At 45.3% G+C, this 6,149-nt stretch overlaps 1 non-coding gene across 1 annotated transcript; it reads right to left on the bottom strand.

Moving 5' to 3' along the window:
- Positions 1–1,197: 1,197 nt before the first annotated feature.
- On the bottom strand, positions 1,198–1,304 carry LOC130039022 (U6 spliceosomal RNA). Its single transcript, XR_008794822.1, has one exon. It is a non-coding gene; the product is annotated as a U6 spliceosomal RNA (small nuclear RNA).
- Between the last annotated feature and the right edge of the window lie 4,845 nt (positions 1,305–6,149).

Raw genomic sequence — 6,149 nt, 5'->3', positions numbered from 1 at the left:
TTCAGAAGTTCTGAATTTTGTTTTAAAACTATTTTTTCCCCCTGAAGATCATCCTTCTTGCATTTTGTTTACCTGATTATAAAAAAATATGTATTCATTCTGTGGTCTCACTGATGACTGCTTCAAGGTGTTCTGTTTGGAAAGTACAGTTTACTGTCAAGAGTTTTATCTGTTGTGTTTGGAACGAGGAGGATTCACCCCAGATCTGCATACAGGGCAGATCTCTTGGAAGAATTTCAGGTTTTCTCTGCCATTCCAGTCTGGCAATTAAAAAAAAAAATTCCCCCCTAGTTGCAGGCCCAAGACATTGTATAGTAGGTAGGGCATGTACCCTGTATTGGGCTGATCTGCACTGGATAACCGGCATTTTCTGTTTTTCCCAGGCAGCAACAGGAGGGATCCCTGAACCCAGCACCAGGAGTAAGCTCTGAGCACTGCTGGGTGATCTCTGCACAGAAGGCTGGGACCAGGCTCCCTCAAACTTTCCCATTCATGCTCATTGTGCTTGAATTTCAAGCCTGTGTTTTACCTGCAACCTTATCCAGAGTGTGCACCCATGCTGGGGGTATTGTTGGGCATTGTGAGCCTTGAAGTGCTAAAATGATGTGAGTTTTCCCAGTAAATGAGTCTAATTTTCCTTTGAATTTTTTTGATGAAATCTGAGATCCTGTGGGATTACCTAGTCCAACATGCTCATTTTATTTATTTACTATTTTATTTATTTTCATTCGAAGCACCATAATTTGCAATACTGTTAATGACAGGGTTTCACATGTACGGAATTCCAGCACCACACCCGCCACCTGAGTCTCCATTTCCCTGCTCCATTGTTCACAGTTCTCTTCCCCCTCCCCCTACCTCTGCCATGGCTCAGTTCTTTGGCTGGTTCTCGGGTTCTGTTCCCTTTGGCCACTTGTTATTCCCTTACTATTATTAGGGTCTCCCACAGAGGAGAGGGATCATTCTGTGTCTATCCCTCTCCTTCTGGCTGACTTCACTCAGTCTGATACTCTCCAGATCCTTCATATAGTGGCTATTGCATGATTTGTTTTTTTCCCAAGTAATATTCCACTGTGCACATATGCCACAGTTCTTTGTCCACGCATCTGTTCTTGGATGTCTAGGTTGGTTCCAAATCTTGGCTATTGTGAACTGTGCTGCAATGAACATGAGAACAACAACAACAACAACAACAACAAAGAATGTGAAAGCTTCATAGATTTTTGTGTCATCCATGTGCAGGGGCTGTGTTAACCTTCTCTGTCTCATTGCAGTTTCAGTACATGTGCTGCTCAAGGGACCACCAGATTTTAAAGGCAAAAAGTGAAGACTCAGAGGGTGTAAATAAAAGGCTTACAGCCACTTTTCTTAGGAAGGCTGTTATTTAAAAAACAAATGATGTGTTGTTTGTTGGTAGAAAAGTAAAAGGGTACTAAGAAAATAGTACTTCAGAAAATTAAAACTTGGACTGGTGATTGTACAGACATTGTACAGGCAGTAGGCACTGACTTAACACTATGCAGAGTGAAATATTTCAGACTCACAACCACATGCAGGGCAGGATTCCACTTCCATGAAGTGCCTTCCACTTCCGTGAAGAGCAGTGCAGAGTCCTTGGTAGGCTGATTAGACTGGTGGCTGTCAGAGGCTGGGGAGGGGAGCTGTAAGTGTCTTAGGGATGCAGAGTTTGCCTTCAGGGAGATGAGGAGGAATGGCGACGGCTGCCCAGCACTGTGGGTGTGTGGAACCCCGATAAACACACAGTTAGAGGCACCTGAGATCAGGCAGCACTTTGATCGTTAAAGCCTGTGTATCTGGACCAGAGAGATAGTTCAGGGGTTAAGATACTTGCTTTTGCATGTGGCTGACCTTGATTTGGTCCCCAACACCCTATATGGTCCCCAGAATCCTGCTGGGTGATTTCTGAGCACAGAGCCAGGAATAATCCCCGGGCACCGCTGGCTATAGCCCTCAAACATAAACCAAAACAAAATAGACACCTTCCCTTTCCCCCCTCTTTCTCTCCTTCTGCACTCCCCCCCACCCCTCCCCTACCAATGTATGAAATGGTGTAGTGTTGAATTAGCCAAAATAGTTAAGCTTTGGTGAGGATGCAAATTAGCAGTGCTGGGGACAAATGCGTCTTACAATGAGTTTTTCCAACATGGTTTCACAAAGCTTTAAATATAAATATTTCAATATTTGTATTTCCTGTGAAGTAGCTATGTCAAATTTGCCAAGCAACTAATTGATGGATGCTTCTTCATAGCTAATTTTTTTTTATCTTTTCTTTTTTTTAAATTTCGGGCTGGAGCGATAGCACAGTGGGTAGGGCATTTGCCTTGTGTGCAGCCAGCCCAACCGAGTCGGGTTCTAGTCCTTCACTCCTCTCGAAGAGCTCAGCAAGCTACCAAGAGTATCTCGCCCGTGCGGCAAAGCCTGGCAAGCTCCCCGTGACGTATTCGATATGCCAAACACAGTAACAATTGTCACAATGGAGACGTTACTGGTGCCCACTCGAGCAAATTGATGAACGGGAGGACAGTGTGTGATTTTTTTAAAATTTTAGGGATTTTTAATTTTAGCTTTTTTATTTTAATGAATCATCGTGAGATACATTTAGAGACATACAAGGTTTCATGATTGCATTTCAGTCGAACAATGTTCAAATACCCATCCCTCCACTAGTTCAAATACCCATTCTCCACCACCAATGTTCCCAGTTTCCCTCAACCCCCTCACCCTTCCCACCTCCTACCTCTGTGGCAGGCATAATCCCTTGTACTCTCTGTGTCCTTTTGGGTATTACGGTTGGCAGTACAGTTAACAAGCAGCCATTTTGTTTGGTCCATAGTCTACTTTCAAAATGCATCTACTATCCCGAGCGATCCCGCCAACCATCATTTATTTAGTGCTCCTCTCTCCATCCCACATCCCAGCTTCCTTTTCCACCAGCACATGAGATCGGCCATCAAGCCGTGGGGCAGTCTTCCTGACCCTTATTTTAACTGTCCTTAGGTGTTAGTCTCTTATTATGTTACTTTATATTCCAAAAATGAGTGCAATCCTTTTATGTCTGTCCCTCTCTTTCTCACTCATTTCACTTAGCATGATACTCTCCATGTTGATCCACTTATATGCAAATTTCATGATTTCATTTATTCTAACAGCTGCATAGTATTCCACTGTGTAGATATACTAAGATTTCTTTAACCAGTCGTCTGTTGTCTGTTCTCGGGCACTAGTTTTGTTTCCCCCCCCCCCCCCCCCAGATTCTAGCTATTGTAAATAGTGTAGCAAATATCTTCAAAGTGTATTTAAATGTATCTAGAGCACCATGTGCACATTCATTGCATTTCCTGATCACCTGTGAATAGACAAAAGTTTGCAGTCTGCGGGAGCTGAGCCAGAGAAATAGTTACACTTGCCTTGCCTTTGGCCAACCCGGGTTCAATCCCCACCGTCCCATATGGTTCCCTGAGCACCACCACTCAGGAGTAGTTCCTGAGTGAAGAGCCAGGTGTTACTCCTGAGTGTTGCTGGTGTGGTCCAAAATCAAAACAAAAGAGGAGTTTGCACTCTGAAACGGTGTAAGACTTCTGTAAGGCCAAACAAACAAAAACCCCAAACCAAAACAGTTAATAGTGGGCTAGATAGAACGTTCAACAGGACGAGTGTTTGCTATGCATGAGAGAGACTCGAATTCAATCCCTAGATCAACGTGGTCCCCTGAACCACATACTGCCACTGGGTATAGCCCTCAGTGCACCACTGGATATAGCCCCCGAACCAAAACCCAACTGGCAGCTAGTTAAGATGGTAAGTTTTATGTTACGTGTATTTTATTGCATACACGAAAGATGATGATGTGTGCTTGGATTCTGGTCCTGCCTCTCCTCTCTGCACCAGAGTGTCCTATTATACCAGTCCTACTGTGCCATCCTTGGCCTTCTGTCCCTAAAATCGCTCGTGGCGCTACAGCGAAAGCATCTCTCCCCCCTCTGATTTACCACAGACAGTCCAGGGATTAAGGCACTTTCCTTGCATGCACAGACCCCCAATTTGATCTCAACACTACATATGCTCTGAGCACAGAGCCTGGACTAGCTCCTGAGCATCATCGGATGGAACTCAGCCCCCCCCCCCCCCCCGCCAGCCTCCCCTCAAAAGCCCCAAGCGTTGCTCTGATATTCATTTGGATGAAACTGGACAGCAGATTTTGCAATGCAAGCATTGCTCAATGTGGCAAGGGCGCGTCTGAAGTGTTGAGTCACCACATCAAAGCCTCCCATAGCGTGCGGTTAATGAGATTGTTCTACTGTGTGTGAAATTGTGCAAGAGTTTTCAAACATGTTTTGAAAAGTAGGCAATTTGGTTTGAATCATCTCAAATGTTATCCCGAGACACGGTGATCATGACAGATGCTCCCGGCATAAGCATGAGCACAAGGACAAAAATATATCCAAGGCCCAGCCATACCCCCGAGCTCCCCATCTTTTTGACCTTTTCTCTTAGGGAAGAGGCTCTTTGGGTCTGTTTTTTCAGCATATCCGCCAGCTCTGGTTTCCTGTGTGACATTTGGCAAATGATTCTTGGAGACGTGCCCTATGGTGTGGTTTCTTGGGAAACTTCACAGCAGCCCAGGTTTTTCCTGCATTTGCCCTGGGGTGGGCTACACCAGCAGCGGGTCCCCTTTAAGCTCTCCCCCCAACCAAGTCCCCTTCTCCCCATGGGCATGACCTCCCGCTTGTCCTGTGAGATGTGAGCTCAGCTTGGTTGCATTCTCACCTGCAGACTGCACTCATTGGTGCAGGCGGTATGGGGTCTGCTGGCCGCCCGGCCGGGGCTCCACCTGCCTTGCTGATTCTGTGGCCTCTGTGGCATCCAGCCAGGGGGCGTGGGAATGGATCTAGGAGCAGAGCTCCTTCCCCAGATGTTTCTGACCCTGCTTAGATGACTAGCGATATCTGTTCATATAATTTTTGGCTTGGTGGAAAGGGTGTGGCTTCAGAAAGAGACAGGCTTGCATTCAAATTCTAAACCTTGCCTCCCCCAAGTATTATACAAATTATATATTGTATGTCTGTAACATATGTAAGAGACATATGATATATAACATATGTTTATGTTCCTATATAAGTGTTTTATGCATTATAGAAACTTGGTGATTTGCGGGGGTGGGTGAGGGCAGAGTTGGACCATGCCCAGCAGTGCTCAGGAATTATTCCTGGATCTGTGCTCAGGGATCATGCCTAGTTGGACTCAGGAGACCATCTGCAGTGCCAGGGATAGAACTGGGTTGGCCATGTTACCCCTTATATTATCTTTCTAATCTGGAAAGTTTTCTTTTCTCATGATGCTGGGAATTGAATCAAGGCTTCACACACATCAGGGCAAATGTTCTGTTGAGGAATCCCATTCCTGGACCTTGGAAAAGTTATTTAACTTCTTGGTGGGATTATTCTTACTTTTCTTCAGCAATTAAAATCATAAAAGAGGAAGGAATATTAAAATAAGTTTCTGTGTTCGTGCCAGTGCCATTCCATCGCCAGAAACACTCACCAGGCACTGCATTCTGGAATGCCTGTGTCTCAGTGGGGATGTGTCTTTTCTTTACCTTTAGGGAATTCTCTGTTATCTTATGTTTCCTAAATACACAGCATGGGGAGGTTTCATTGAGGTTTCTCGGGAGTTCAAGATGCCGCTCTGTTTAACGTTCATTGATTTAAAGAAGGCCTTTGATTCTGTTGAGATGGAAGCGGTCATTGAAGCCCTAGCCAATCAGGGCATTCAAGCCCAATACATCAGGATCCTCTGTGAGCTGTATTGCGGATTCACTACCAGGATCTCACCATTCTACAAAGAAGTGATCGTTGATGTCAAGAGAGGGCTGCGGCAGGGTGATACCATTTCACCGAAACTCTTCAGTGCCACCCTCGAGAACATCATGCGACGACTGGAATGGGAAGGAATGGGAGTGAAGATAGATGGTCGGCAACTACACCACCTCCGCTTTGCTGATGACATTGTTTTAATAACACCAAACATCAGCCAAGCGGCACAAATGCTGGCCGACTTTGACCGTGAGTGTGGAAAGGTAGGACTACAGCTGAATCTTACGAAGACAATGTTTATGAGAAACAGCCTTG

This window comes from Sorex fumeus, unplaced genomic scaffold (genome assembly GCF_029834395.1).
Source record: "Sorex fumeus unplaced genomic scaffold, SorFum_2.1 ptg000081l, whole genome shotgun sequence".
Taxonomy (NCBI): Eukaryota; Metazoa; Chordata; class Mammalia; order Eulipotyphla; family Soricidae; genus Sorex; species Sorex fumeus.
The sequence above is the reverse complement of the archived record's forward strand: the minus strand, read 5'-3'. Positions and strand labels throughout refer to the sequence as shown.